Source organism: Macaca nemestrina, chromosome 14, assembly GCF_043159975.1.
Source record: "Macaca nemestrina isolate mMacNem1 chromosome 14, mMacNem.hap1, whole genome shotgun sequence".
Classification (NCBI taxonomy): Eukaryota; Metazoa; Chordata; class Mammalia; order Primates; family Cercopithecidae; genus Macaca; species Macaca nemestrina.
This window is the reverse complement of record NC_092138.1, coordinates 33,007,596-33,023,647: the sequence shown is the minus strand read 5'-3', so window position 1 is coordinate 33,023,647 and position 16,052 is coordinate 33,007,596. Positions and strand designations below refer to the sequence as shown.

General features: G+C 35.3%; 1 protein-coding gene across 20 annotated transcripts in view; it reads left to right on the top strand.

The window, feature by feature from the left end:
- LOC105491823 (regulatory factor X3) overlaps positions 1–16,052 on the top strand; it is a 320,376-nt gene that overhangs the window by 28,825 nt on the left and 275,499 nt on the right. For 6 of the 20 annotated variants that reach the window (XM_071077742.1, XM_011758508.2, XM_071077739.1 and 3 more), the window contains exons 1-2: positions 5,265–5,332; positions 13,150–13,202. The exons of 9 other annotated variants lie outside the window; for them this stretch is intronic. The gene's annotated coding sequence lies outside the window, so the exon portion shown is untranslated. Of the gene's footprint in view, positions 1–5,264; positions 5,333–5,361; positions 6,232–13,149; positions 13,203–16,052 lie in introns of those variants that run through there. 5 more of the 20 variants (XM_071077751.1, XM_071077750.1, XM_071077747.1 and 2 more) reach the window with 3 other exon arrangements.

Sequence of the window (16,052 nt, the reverse complement as noted above, 5' to 3'; positions counted from 1 at the left end):
AGCTTCATAAATTTTCTTGCTACATAGAATTTTTTTTTCCTAAAAATGGAGAAGTTCTTGCTTTATGGTTATCTTTTTTCCTTGATATTCTGAGCAGTTTGAATGGTTGAATAGGGGAAAGTATTATATATATACATATACATTAATATACATACATATGTAAATATACATACACATGTGAAATAGTGTGGACTTTTCAGGTCAATTTAAAGTTGGAGTTCTTCATATTGATACAATTACTAGGTGAGAAAAACTAATTAAACTACCAAACTTTTCCAGATTCTCACTATTGGTATGGCCTTTTAACACCAAAATCTTTTATGCAAACTGTACACTATATATAAATGCTTCTCAAAGTGTGAATGGAAGACCCCTGGAGGCCCTTTTTCAATTCCCTCTCTGTGTGAGGCTGCATTTTCTTCATAACCTCCGATAAAACACCAGATTGAGTGCAGAACCAGATGTGAGAATCTGCCTTCTGTTAAGCAAGACATTAATGGATTTTATAAAAACGTAAACCAGTTCCATACTTATCAGATTTTTTTATTTGGAAAATTTAGATTATTTTATAATTTAAAAATTATTAACATAAAATGATTATTATTTTAAATTAATGAATATTATATTTCTCCATTTTATTTTCTAATAGGATGAGTATAGATAGATAAAACTATGATTTTCTGAAGCCTTACCAGCTGGAGAGAGCCACTGTTGCTCATCTCTTCTTAATTCTGCATTCAGAATGTCACATTTCTAGGTTGAAAAGTAGCCATTCCAGAATTATACACACCATGGAAATTAGTAGAAATCACAAATCTGACTTTTTTTGGTAGGGAGTTAAAGAGTGGAAAAGGGAGAGGGAAAAGGGAAAGAGTTGGTTTTAAACATTTATCAGTACATTACTGAATATAACACATCCCAACAAAAGTTCTTTGGGATTCTCAAAAAATTTAAGATCTGAAGGGGTTCCAGGTCAACAACTCTGCTTATCACAGAACTGCTGCTTGTTACTATACTATGCAAATTTAACACCAGAGTCTATGCAAATATATGATTGAGGCAGAATTTTCAGCCAGGTACTCTTGTCTGTAGAGTCACTTTACCAGTCTTTTTTTCTCTAGTGTCTTCCAACAAGATTAACTCCACAAAGTGATTTGAAGTCAAAAGATATGTGATATCTTTTGTGGCTCTCATCATACTAAGTACATAGGTTAATTACTTGTTGACTGGTTCGAGACTGTTGGTATTATGGGGATATAGAAAAATGGAAAGAAAAAGGGTTATGGGCTTGAGTGGTTAGGGAAACCTTCAGAGATGAGTTAAAGCAGGGCATGGATCTTAAAAGGTTGTTTTAGAGGTATACTGGCTGTGGGGAAGAGGTTAAGCACGTGATGGCATAGAGGCAAGTGTGATTTTGGTATAAAGAGTTTGAAGAGTTTGTTGGGAAATTGTGAAGCAGATGGACTGGAAAGGAAAAGGCTTAGGATTTGGACCTTAACTAAGTTTATAGGATAACCAGCCTCTCTGTGTGTGTGTGTGTGTGTGTGTGTGTGTGTGTGTGTGTGTCTATATATATATATATGTTGTTTGTTTGTTTGTTTGTTTGTTTTTTGAGATGGAGTCTCGCTCTGTCACCCAGGCTGGAGTACAGTGGTGCCATCTCGGCTCACTGCAAGCTCCGCCTCCTGGCTTTACACCATTCTCCTGCCTCAGCCTCCTGGGTAGCTGGGACTACAGGTGCCCGCCACCACGCCCAGCTAATTTTTTGTATTTTTAGTAGAGACGGGGTTTCACCATGTTAGCCAGGTTGGTCTTGATCTCCTGACCTCGTGATCCACCCGCCGCGGCCTCCCAAAGTGCTGGGATTACAGGCGTGAGCCACCGCGCCCGGCCCATTGTATATTTTTTAAACGTAGATCACATGTTAAGATGAAAGTGGCCCTTTAGGGAGATTAATCTGACAGGTCTGTGTAGTATAGATAGCAGAGTGTATCTGAAGTCAGGGAAACCTCTGTCAATCATCTGAAAGGAAGCATAGAGTGCAGAACTTGGGCTTTTAATTCAGAAAGACTTTGGTTGAAATCCTTTTTCTGCTAGTCTTTTACTTTCAGTTCATGGATAAGATGTAGATAACAACTAGCCAGTGGGGTTGTAAATATTACTAAGGGTGTGAAAGAGCCTAATACAGGTTAGATGTCTGGCACCATGCTAGGACCCTCAGTAAGTTATTATCAATACAACATTTATGACTACTACTTCTACTACTATAATAATAATATTGTTATTATTTGATGGATTATAATGAAGATTCAGGCTGGGGAACCATCCTTGGAAATAGGATGTGTGGGAATCAGTCCCACCCCAACACCAGTAAGAGCAAGAATACAAATGAAACCTCACTCATTATATTTCTACATACTTAAATGTTGCGTGTCAGTAAAGAAATGGTTAAATCAAACATCCTGTGACCTCCTAACATGACCAGAAGCAGCTTTATAATGAGATAAATGACCACTTAGAATTCTCAGATTTTTTTTAGCAGTTCTGTTCTAGAGCATAGTGGCAAAGGGAGAGCTGAGTCTGTCACCTGTCTGTGTCCTGCAGTCTACCTCCATTTTTCATATCCTGGGCTCTTTGCCATAGCATGCCCACAAGATCCTCCTGCAAGCAATGTTGCCCCACCCCTTTCAAGCTATCTGTTGACAACCCCGTATGCCTAGAGTTGAGTATGCCTGAATCTCCTTCTGTCATGGGGAGTGTAGTCCAGAACTTTGCATGGGAATTTGGGGTACTGGGAATGTGCTGAAGTAGAGTCTGAAGGATTCAAGGAGCGTGGCCCTGGGCTGTGCAGACTTCTTGCCTCCTGAGGAGGTACCGGGCCAGAGGGCCAAAGCAAGCTCTCTAAAGTGTGTGGCCCAAGGGCAATGGCCCGTCTCGCCTGAGTCTCAGGGTTGTGCTGGAAGGGACATCTGACATGAGTGACAAATGAACATGGCTTATTTACTGTTAGTTATGGGGTATGAGAAAGTGTGAGTGAAAAAAAATGAAAGATCACTGGGTTTCAGGAGAATGATGGAGCCACTGAGAAAGTAAGACAGTATTTGGGAGTCGGTAAAATGGGACCTGAATGTAGAATAGCCATGTTTTGCTCACCATTATATCCTCCAGCACCTAATTACCTCCTAGCACATTGCCAAGCATCTAGTATTGACTCAATAAATTTTGAAGGACAGGATAGATACTTTGAATAGCTGTGCCAGAGATGAAAATAAAGTCATTGTAGAATATAGAAAGAAGGAAAAATAAGGTCTTGTGGGTGAGGCCAATGTAGCACTTTGGATGTGAGGTAGATAGCATTGATTAGCATGGTCATCTGTAAACTATTAGTGTGGGGGGACTGTATTATATATTTAATTTTTGTATGTGTGATACCAAACAGCTGGTCTTTCTTGAATACTTGAATACTATACAAGAAGGAACTTTTTTTTTTTTTTTTGAGACGTTGTCTCTCTCTGTCGCCCATTCTGGAGTGCAGCGGCGTGATCTGGGCTCACTGCAAGCTCTGCATCCTGGGTTCACGCCATTGTCCTGCCTCAGCCTCCCGAGTAGCTGGGACCACAGGCGCCCGCCACCACACCCGGCTAATTTTTTTTTATTTTTAGTAGAGATGGGGTTTCACTGTGTTAGCCAGGATGGTCTTGATCTCCTGACCTCGTGATCCACCCGCCTCGGCCTCCCAAAGTGCTGGGATTACAGGCGTGAGCCACCGCGCCCGGCCAAGAAGGAACTTTTAAGAAATGAATTGGATTTTAAAGTTATGATGAATGACAAAAATTAGTATCATCAGTAAACTGGTGTAACTGAGGAAGTTGTAATCATAAAAAACAGGGAGATCCTGAACAATTGTGGTTTTTGCTCACAATGAGATAGGAAACAGTGAAAGATATGTTCAAAGAATAGGTTTTATTTGTAATCAATTTGGAAAGAAGTAAAGGACACAGATGACTGTAGACTGGCCTGACTTTTTCACTTGATATTTACAAGGTATACATAGGGAAAGGTAGTAGGAGAAAAGGATTATAATTAATGGAGTAAGTTGAATTTTATAAACATTTAACTGCAGATATGTTAGACTCATGTTGTTCAAAATTGTTAAGAAGTATTTTGTAGTCGCTTAGTTAATCGTATATGTGTACTACAAATAAGGCCTCATGTCAGAAAATATTTTTATAATGAGAGTAAAGTAAGAAAATATAATAATATGGTTAAAATTGCCAAGTTCTTTTTGAGAATCCAAGTGTGTTGATTATTGTAGATTATTGCATTTTTGATGTATCTGGTTTGTTATCACCTAAATACACAGCAAACACCTGTGATTGTTTTAGTGATCCTTGTCTTGTCTTCTTCAAGTAATCCCAAATATGTGTATTTAGACTGTTGCCTATTCATATATACTCAGCTGTGCCTGTTTGCTTTGTTACTTTTCTGTGTCTAATGGAGCAATATAAAAATTGATGGCAACTGTCACTTAATGTCACCTTTACCTTTAAAGAAAAAAGGTAAAGCCAAATCGTGCCAGGTAACTACGATGCTTTTTATAGTTAACTAAATTATCAGATATACTTTGTAATAAGTTGATCTCTGATATCATGGGCCAAATTTAGGGAACATATATAAATACATACATGTAAGTATGTTTGTATATCATTGCTACTCCACATTTACTTTATTAGCCAATAAAGATCATTAGTTTAAAAATAACTTGTGTATTCTCCTTCCCTGAACAAAAGATCTTTCTTTTAAAAATTTCCATAACACTAAATTATTTTTAAGGAATGAGCAAATGCATGTCAGCTGCTAAATCATTCTCACTTTTGCTTTTCTGCAAGAAATTAGCAGGGTGATTTTCAGAATCGTTTGCTGTCTCATCTTCACAGTGTAAAAGCATGTATTCTTTTAAAGAATGCTTTTTCTCAGATTTCCCCTAATTTATTTTTCTTACTATCACAATACCATGATTATTCTTTGAATTATAATTCTTTGAAAACTAAAAATTCTCTCATGTAAAATCAAAAACACTATCTTTTTTGACTAAATCACAAACATTTAAAAATAGTGCATTCATGTGAAGAAATACTTTAAATTTATGTAATTAATATAATACTTAGCTATAAACTTAATAATTTTAAATAGTCACATGCCTTCTACATATCAAAAAATTCATTTTTAATGTGAACTAATTGTTCTTGCTTTTAATATTTTAGGCCACTTGGTCATTCTCGCATTTTATGGTAGAGAATACATTGAGTTTGGCTCATGGAAAGAATATGAGGTAATTTGAACACATGTTCTTTATAAATAATGAACTGTTTATATACAATACAGAGTATTTTGAGATGTCATATATGGAATCTCATATCTGGATTTTTTCAATAGTAATTTTCTTTTTTCATATTTTGATGTTTTTCCTTTCTTGATGGTTGGCAATAGTTAATATAGTGAAGAACTTTATTTTCTGTCACTACTATATATGTTTTCAAGAAAACAGTATTATTCTTTACATAGTTATGTGTTTTCAGTTCATATTTTTAAATGCTTCCGTTAACCTAGCTTTCTGTGGTGCTGTAAAAACCACAAGATAATTCCTTTCTACCTACCCAGTTCCCATACCAACCAAACCTGCCTTAGGTAGGATTAAGGTCATGCTGCATTTAAAAGTCATAACTGCCACACAGAGTTTATAGAGGAACTATAAAGAAAGAGGACTGGAACTCCAATAATGTAAGATTTTCAGGCAGTACTCAGAGTGGTTTGAGAGCACAAATGTGAGACTCATCGGTTAGTCTTTTCCTGTCCTTTGATAACCATATGTGACCCTGCATAATGTGTGGGTTTGTCATTCTAAAATGGGAGTCAAATAAGTGTATATGCCACATATATTTTCACAGTAGTTTCATAGACTAAGCATTAAGCCTATATCAAAGTAAGTTTCACTTAAAGGTAGAAAAATAATAGTTGACTTTCTGAAATTCAGCCAATGATACAATAGCATGCTTATCAGTAGATATTAAGTATTTGTAGAGTAATTGGTTAACATACTGCTGATGTCATAATTCCCCTACTCAATAATAGTTTTGTTATGTAGGAAGATACAGCAGCTTGTTTGTGTGAACTTCTGCTTCCACTACAAACAGTACTTTAAAGAGAGGCCTTCCACTGGCATTCAGAAAGGTGAAAAGAGCAGGAGTCAGGGTGGGGTGGATAGGTGGGAAGGGTGTCAGAGGGATAGGCATAGTGTCTCTGAGTACTTGTAAGCTGTTCATCATCATTGGTCTTTGAGGTTATGTTTGCACCCAAATTACTTCCTTACCTTTCCAAAGAGTTGAAATGCAATTGCCAGCCCATTGAGGATGATCAAACATTGCTATTTTAATGTTTCTTAATTTTTATAAATGAAGCCTATATGATTAAAATTGGTATTATTTAAAAATAATCATGTGATTTACTTTTTTGTAAGCATATATAATCTAGTAATTTTTTAAAAAGTGTTAATAATTTAAATACTACACTTTAATTTCTAAGTTCTAAAAATTGTGTTCATATTGTTTCAATCAAAGATGTGATGATGAAATAGAATCCATCAGTCGTCACAGAGAACAAGGTGTTCCTTATTTCAATTTGATGTATGGTCTCTGTTTTAGTAGCCATTACCATGGAGGATACTCTTTAGTTTCTTTGGGAAGATAAACACTCAATCTGCTGGTTAAGAGACAAAACTCAAGAGGAATAAGCTGAAGTTGTATCCTTCATTTCAAACTTGTGGTTCTGCATAAGTCCTCTGTAAAATACATCAAAAATTACCCTACGCATTTTCTAAAATTTTATGGATATAAGGTTGAAAGAGAAATTGAGTAGTTTTGTGTCTAAGGCCTTCACAACATTATTTATAGTTAGTAATTGCATTTATGTATAGAAGTTACAATTTAAGAGTTGTAATAATCTTTATCATAGGTAGTATATTTAAAGGGACTTAGTACCAACTCTTTTAAGTATTTTTCCTAGGAAATAATTACAGTTTTATTATATTTCTCAAATCATTTGAGTTGTCTGTGTCAAACAAACCAGTCGGACATTCTTTTCCCTTACCAGTTTTCATGATTGAAGATACCTGACTATGGACATTGATATTATACCTAATAATTGTGAATGTTTTTATGGATTTGAAGAAAAGCATTTCCATAGTATATTTTATTAAAAGTGCTTACAAACTTATTTATCAAAAGTAGTTTAGAGGAAATTAATCAATACATGTGTTGGTGAAGTAATAGGAAATGAGCTTATCTTAAATTATCTGAGAGAAGCAATAGAGAACAATTCTGTATGTGTTTCTCCTTCCCTCTTTTTCTCTTTTAATTTGATTTTTGGACCTCTTTTCATTTTGATGACATTAAACTCCTTTGTGGTATGTGAAGTAAGGAAGTATCTTGGGAACTGGAGTGGTAGGAAAAGAAGTACGTTTATTTTAAAATATTGCCTAGCATATAGAACAGTAATTATAATATGCCTCATATTTTCACGGGTCATGCTACACAAAGGTCATGCTTTACAAAGCTCTTTTGTGTGTAGCATCTTATTTAGCTTTTCCCAACAGTAAGTTATATGGGGAAGGAATTGTTTCCAAATTAAGGGTGAGGAAACCAAGACAGAAAGGTCAAGAAACACTTTTCCAGATCTTTTGACTCTTACTCTAGTATTTGTATCCACTCTATTAATAATTTTTAAATTATATTTTTAATAATTTGAAAAATTTCTACTGAAATTTTTCAGGGGACACCTTTGGAGGGATGATTGAAAGCAGAGCAGGTCCATTTTTGTCTCTTTTTAAATTAGGACTCTAGTACTTTATTGGGAGACTGTTTCAAAGCTGCTGTTCTATATTGCTTTCCTAGGTGGAAGGACTTTAAATTAGAGTAGTAAACTATACCTCTCTTTTTGTTATTGCAGTTGCTAGAAGTGATGATTAAAGTTATATGCTGCTTTTTCTAATGGCATTGTGGATCTAGAAATAAGAATTAGACTCTTGGCAGTTTCCTTTACTTTTATTGCTTTCCAACTAATATTTACTGACTTAATACTGCACACAGGATATACAAGTTACTAACCTTTTACCAGGGCCAATAACAATTGGTCTTTAAAGAGTAATATAGTTTTAAAAATATAAATGTGAAAAATTGTAAACATTAAAATAGAAACTATCCTTATTAAACATAGCATGTCTTGGGCATAAAGTGACATTAGTAAGTATCATCATTCTTTATACAATTAAAATATTGCTTGAATTTCATAACCCCAAACCTGGTATTTAATTAAGTACATTGGTTGTTGAAAATAATTTTCATAAGCTATTGTCTGTTTATAGAACTTTGAAAATTCTAGGCCGGACGTGGTGGCTTGTGCCTGTAATCTCAGCACTTTGGGATGTCAAGGTAGAAGGATCCCTTGAGCCCAGGAATTGGAGACCAGCCTGGGCAACACAGGGAAGCCTGTCTCTATTAAAAAAAAGAAAGAAAATTCTAAGTTATGATAGCATTTATGAGTAATGGTAATAGTTTCTAGAAATGGCTCCTTCTTCATATTGTAGAATTCTAGAGTCTTTGATAATAATGAGTTCCAAAATAATGCTTTCACTTTACTCAAATGTGCATTTAAATCTTATTGTAACAGTCTATGAAATTACTTATGTGCACACAGGAAATAAACCATATCGGGGCCCATCAAAAACGTGATAACATTTAATAAGGGTTAGAAGTTAATCACGCAAATTCAAAAAAATTGTTTAGACACAAATCATAGCAGTCTACAAATTGAATATGTATTAACGATTTTGTGCTTTTAGATATGAACATGACTCTGGAGTTTAATATTCAAAAGCTGGTGATTATTATTTTTCTTTAACTTGGTCATTGAGCTTTTAGTTTAGAGTACTACACTAAACAGTCTGAACTGATAAAGTTTGATTACTTTGTCCATAGTTTATTCTGCGCATAAAACAGTTGGAGAGACTGAAAAGGGCAGAAAGAATGGATATTGACAGCAGTGAGAAAAGATTGGAGCCGTGGAAACTATTTCATATAGGAAAGGAGGGGAAATAACTTAAAATTAGTTTTCAAACTTATTTGTATTTCTCTTTACTCTTTGTTACAAACTGCCAGCTAAAATCGGTAAAGCAGCATAATATGTTAAAGAGAGCCGTAAATTGTTGCCTTGAAAGCTTTTAGAAAGGGTGATTTTTATTTGTCATAAAGAAGACAGACCCTAAAAGTTCACTGGGCTCTGGAGTAGGGTATAGAGGGATATTTGGTAGATTATACCCCACAAAAATTTTTTAAGACCAGAATGGTTAGTAATTCATCTAAATAATATCTGTATTATTATTATTATTATTATTTTTTTAGGCGGAGTTTCGCTTTTGTTGCCCAGGCTGGAGTGCAATGGGACAATCTTGGCTTACTGCAACCTCCGCCTCCCGGGTTCAAGCGAGTCTTCTGCCTCAGCCTGCCGAGTAGCTGGGATTACAGCCATGCGCCACCATGCTTGGCTATTTTTGTATTTTTAGTGGAGACAAGGTTTCTCCATGTTGGTCAGGCTGGCCTCGAACTCCCGACTTCAGGTGATCCGCCTGCCTCGGCCTCCGAAAGTGTTGGGATTACAGGCGTGAGCCGCTGTGCCCAGCCAGCATCTATTATTGTTAAAGTCTTTACCAGGTTTAAAGTTCTTTGATTATAGTTCGGATGCTAATTGCTTGGAAATGTATTGCTATATATTTATGAATATGCTCTTATAACTAAAGATGATGCATGTAATTTTTGGAGATTTTAAATTGTTTTTCAGAGATAAACTAAGATAAAAATTACAAGTTCATTTCAAATTTGGGATTATAGAAAGATTTAAAATTCTTTTATTCTGGGAGAGATTACAAATTCCGTATTATGTACACTTTAAAAATAATTGATAACAAATACAGAGGGAAGCAAAAACGTTGTCAACAATGTGAGAATGAAGCAGCATCGTTTGGCAAAGTGGTCTAGTGTAAGCAGCTCATGGTTTTTTGAGTCAGTCAAACCTGAGTTTTACTATTGGGTCACTTACTTACTAATTCAATATTTTTATGTAATGTGAGGACATTAATTGTTACCCTGAAGACTTGTGAAAATTGCGTAAAGGACTTATGCAAAGTGCGTAGTCCAGTGCCTGGCACAGAACAGTGCTTCAGAAGTAATAGTTTCATTCATTTCTTATGTAAATGTGAAAGTTTATTCAGTAGATTGGATTAGGAAAAACTAATAGAACAGGGAGGTGATATAGGGGCAGATTTAACTCCAGTCGTTTCCAAGGGGAAATGGTATTCGGTATGTTTTTTATTTTTATTTTTTGCATTTACTATTAATTTAATTAATTTTGTTTTTAGACAGGCTCTTGCTGTTTCCCAGGCTGGAGTGCGGTGATACCTTCATAGTTCACTGAAGCCTTGAACTCCCTGGCTCCAGCAGCCCTCCTGCTTCAGCCTCCTGCCTTAGCCTCCCAAGTAGCTAGGACTAGAGGTGTGTCACTATGCCCAGCTTTTTTTTTGTTTTGTAGAGAGGAGGGTATCTCCCTGTTTTGCTCAGGCTGGTCTTGAACTCCTGGCCTGAAGTGAGCCTTCCTCTTTGGCCTCCCAAAGGGTTAGGATTACAAGTGTGAGCCTCTGCACCCAGCCTTTGTGTACTATTTAACTGCCCAAAGTTTACTATATTCTGTGGTAGGCAACAAAAACTTAATTGGTTTATTACCTTAGGGAGAAACCAGTTTTGGTCCTACCTTGATTAAAAATCTTCAAAAACTTGATCTCCTTTTAGTAAGAAAGCTACATAGAGTTGTAAGTAGAAAACCACATGTGAAGTAGAAAATAGTAAATGTTTTCCAATACTAACTTTTGGAGAAACTCCCATCTATCAAAAGGAAGTAAATGTGTACTTAAGAGTTCAGTGTGGCAGATACATTATTTTCTTGCAATTTATGGTTAGTCAACTCTCATTTTGTTTTATTTTGATTAGCTAGTTATCTTAGGTCCCTCTGACCACTACTCATCCCTACCCACCTGCTGCTCTGTAAGTCTGCTGACTCCTTTAGCTACCTTGCATTGTCTTGTATTTCATACACTAGCTAGCTACCATTTCGTAACAATAACTAATATTTATTAAGTGCTAGTTGTGTGCCAGGCACTGGGGTAAGCACCTTATATAAACTCATTTAATTTTTACTTGCTGTCTCCGAGGGAAGTAGGTGATCTTTTATATTCATTTCTGAAATTCAAAGGTTTTGAAGATGTTTCCCTATGTTTATAGCAAACTAATTTGGCTAAAAAACCTGAACTAAGTGAGATGAAGCTACATAAGGGTCTTTATGTATCCTACATCTGGAACATTATTTTTATTTTTTGCTACAGAAACATTAGTGTGTATGATTATGAGTTGCTGCCCTGTGTTCACCTGGGATGTTATATATATTTGGTATTACTTTACAAAATTCAAAAAATTTTGAGTTGTGTAATATATCTGGCCCATATATTTAGAGTAGCGGGTGGTGAACCTATTTCATTACTCCATTTTGTAGATAAGAAGGCTGATACTAGAAGACATTAGGTAAGTTGCCAGGTTTATAAATAGTATGTTAAGATATCAAGTAATTTACTCAGGTGATGCATGTATAAAATCAGACTCAAACCCAGCAGTTGACTCCAGAAACTGTACTCTAAAACCACGGTGTTGCCACGGCAAGATTGGCACTGGTATGTATGTCTTCAATTGACACAGTTTGCTGATCTTTACTAATAGAGGAAAGCATATACCTGGATATCTATAATCTGGATTTGAATGTGAATTATTGTGCTTTTATAAGTATCTTAGGTATCAATGTGTCTGATTATAGGGTTCCCCTAAGTATAACAGAGCCTGGCCACTATGGCCTGTCTTAGGGTAGAGGTAGAATCTAGTTTCTCTGTTGTCACTTCTTTTTCCTCCTTTGTATTATCTGTGTCTCATTCAGTGCCATAAATTGCATATTTTGATTTTATTCAACAAATATTTATTTAATTCCTGTTACGCAGTAGGCTGGAAATACAACATTGAGCAAGAAAATGGTACTTGTCTTAACAGGGACACTATTGTTACTATAGATTAGACATATCTTGGTGGGGTACCCCATGTTGCAGCATATTTGGCATCTCTGGGCCAAAATGGCATTAGAATCACTCCCCTCCCCGCATCATTGGGACAACTAAAATGACCCTAAACATTTCCCAAAGTCTCCTGTTCAGGGATCAGGTAGTGGTGTATCTGAGTGATACTCAGCCTCAGCCCTGAGAGTAGTAGCTGCCCACTTGCCTGCCTATCCACTGTCCAAGTGGAATAATTGATTTTAAGTATTTCTTTTGCTAAATCCTGGCATAATACAAAATAAACAGCTGAGAGATCTAGGAAGCAAATAGCTAAACTGCTTATACTCTTGGTACAATGGCTAAACTCAAAAGCAAGATTGGTTGTGGATAGACTACCCATGGCTAATTGAGAATTCCCATTATACTGTGTAAATAATAAGCATAAGTTAATAAGCTCCCAAGTGGACATACCAAGTGATGCTGGATTTTTTTCATTATAGAATCAAGGTCTCTAGGCCCTTACATATGCAAGTTATTCAAAGACATATAATATAGCACACTTACACTAAGTGTATCTTGTAACACTTATACATATCTGTTTCACTTTTCATTTCTAAGTTACATTTTAAAATAAATTCCCAATTCTAATACATGTGAATAGAAACAACTATGAAGGTTTTATGATTTTGAATCCATCATTTGAAAAAGGAATAAAATGTAAATCTTCATTGAGTATCCATATAAGCTGCTTTTTGGGCAATATTTTATGTTAAATGTAATTAACATTCAAAGTTCACAGAACCTGTCCATGCTTGTGACAGTTGACATTATTTTAAGTGAAAATGATTTTATTAAATTACAATTACGAAAGTTGTATATGCTTAATGGGAAACATTCAGAAAATATAGAAATGTACAAAGAAAGTAAAAATATATATATTCTTCTGCTCACAGATGACTACGTATCTGCTTGCAGCATTACTGTCATGTCTTCTCGGGATTTCTCTGTGAGTGCATATGGGCTCACCCTGGCAGTCTTGGTGTGCTTCTGCTTGTGTGTGTATGCACTCTTTTCTCCTACAAATGAAAGTTTGTGCACTTTATTATGAAAATTGGGTCATACCGTTTGTTTTTTTACTTTCACACTCATATTTTGAACATCTTTTCATGGTAATGAATAAAATTTTATATCTCTGTTAGCATCGTATGTATGTATCATGTATTTAAACAATTCTGTACCTAGACATTTGGGTGGTATCCTGTACAGTATTTTGGCATGTATGTGCATCTTTGTGTAGCTGTCCAATTATTTTCTTTATATGAATTCCTAGGAATGGAATTGCTGAGTAAATGCTGGGTCCATTTAGAATATTTTTTGTCAATTATCAGATTGTTCTCTAGAAAGGTTGTACCATTTCATATGCCAAGCAGTAATGCTTTAATGTTTTGTTTCTTTGTTTACTCTGACACTGGATATAATCAGTCTTTATATTTATTTATTTTTTATTTTGGCAGTCGAATAGTTGAAAAAAATCTCACTTGGATTCACATTTCTTCAATAACTAATGACAAAAGTATAAAGAATTCGTTAGCTGTTCATATTTCTTTTGTTGAGTGTCCATTTATATGTTCCGTCTGTTTTTCTGTTGGGCAGTTTCTTTTCCTCCTCTTGAATTTCAAGATCTCTTCATATTATAGGATATGGAAATTTGTAATCCATCATGCACCTATTTTTTTATTTAAAAATATGATTTTTGTTTTAGTGATTTTTTGTATGCAAATTTTTTTTTTTTTTGCTTTTCATTCCAGTTGACGTCCCCACATTGTAACACGATTATTATAATTCAAAATAATTCATTAGATAGGTTAAATATTAGATTTTTTTTTTTAAAAAAGGTACTTTTCAGATGCGAAACTATTTTCTTGATGCACAAGGTGAAATTGTTCATGTTAGTTAGATGTGTTTGCCATGATTACAGTTTTAATAGCTGTATATAAAAATAAGGATTGTGAGAGAGAAATTCTTTGATAATAGTTGAACAACGTTACATTAAAGCCAGATAGCCTTGGCTTTATTTGTTCTTTAATTTATCCAACAAATATTTATCAAGTGCCTATTATGCATTAGATACTAAGAATGGATTTTTCGTTTACTAGCTGTGTAACTATGAGCAGGTTACTTAAAGTAGCCAAGTGTCAGTTTCTTTATTTGTAAATGAGGGATAATACCTACCTTATTGAGTTATTGTAAGGGTTAATTATAGATTACTGAAAGTAACCAACAGCACCTGACATATAATTGGACAACAATAAATTGTAGTTAGTATTATTATTCTTCACAGTAACAAAACATAATGTGATTTTAGCTTGCTATTACATATATTATTGCAATGGTAGTAATTTAGCATATAGGGTAATTAATGATGATGATTATAATTTTATTAATAGGGAGATGGAGCCTAGCTAGGTTGATTATACTTACCATCCTGTCAGGTAAATAATATTTCCTTGTATTTGTATAGCAGTTTACAGTTTTCAAAGCTCTTGTCTTATTTATTCTACAGCATTCCTCTTAAGACAGGCAGGGTATGTGTAATTTTTCCTGTTTTACAATACAGCAGCTGAAGCTTAAGAGAGATTCATTGACTTGTCTAAGGTCATACGGCTTTTAAGTGATTAACAGGTTCCACTTATAATTAAGATTCCCGATGAACCTAGATTGACTCTTTTTGTGGGAAAGAACAGAGAATAGAATCTGACTATAATTGCCCAGTCTTCAGGCTTTAGCCATTTTATAGTTTCTTGTGGTTGCGTCCATTCCAGTCATCTGAACATTGGCCTGAATGTTTTAGTTGTCTATTACATTGATGACATTCATGCCCTTGTGAAGTCACTTTCCTTTCAGTTTGAGTTGGGCCTGTAGCTTATTTTAACAAAGAGAATGCAAAGGAATTAAAGCTCTTCCAGGTCTGGGTGCAAAAAGGCCTAACAACTTTAGCTTTTATGTTTTTGAGAGACAGGATTATCATGTAAGAAATCTGACCATTCTCCTGGAGAGACCCAGTGGAAAAGAGGCCACGTGGAAGGGAGAATTTCTGAGATTTCATGGAGAGTGACACTCAGCCATGCTAGTATCTTAGCTGATCTCATTTCTCATCTGCTGGCTGAAAGCAGTAGTATGAATGGCCACCAGCAAGATGAGTGTAAGAACTACCCAGCTGAGCCCTGCTCAGATTGCAGAATTATAACCAAATAAAATGGTGGTGGTTTTGTGCCGGTAAGTTTTGGGGTGGTTTGTTACACAACAATAGAAAAGCAAAAGAAACATGCGACAATATTCTTGAAAATAAAAGCTTTGCTAAAAGATGTTTACTTTTCTTGGCCTACCTTGACAGTTTTGGTCTTTCCTTGGCTTGCCAATACCAGCTAACAAAAGAGAAATAGTAATGAACAACTCTTTTCTCTTCCAGAAGCCCATGATTTTGGCCTATACTTGGGTGAATCTGAGGTAAACTCAATCTCTGTTCTGAGTCTCTTCAGCGAAATCTCAAGAGACAGGGTTGCCTCCTAAGTCAAGTGTCTGATTCTTCTTTTCTGTTGATTTCCCACTTCCAGTTTTCTGTGGTTTTAAAAAATTTCTTACTATCAGAGTATAGTTGGTTTTGGCCTCAGTCAGCCAAGTAAGACAAGATGGACTAGGCTTTCCTCCTCACTTTTACTTGTTTCTGTTGTCCCCAAAAGATTTGAGAGGCCATTTAGGTCTGAGAGTGGCTCTGAGACCAGTAATCAGCTTTGTTTTTGATGATTCACGTATTAACAGGAAAGATGTGATAAATTGTTTATGCAGTTTATTTTTT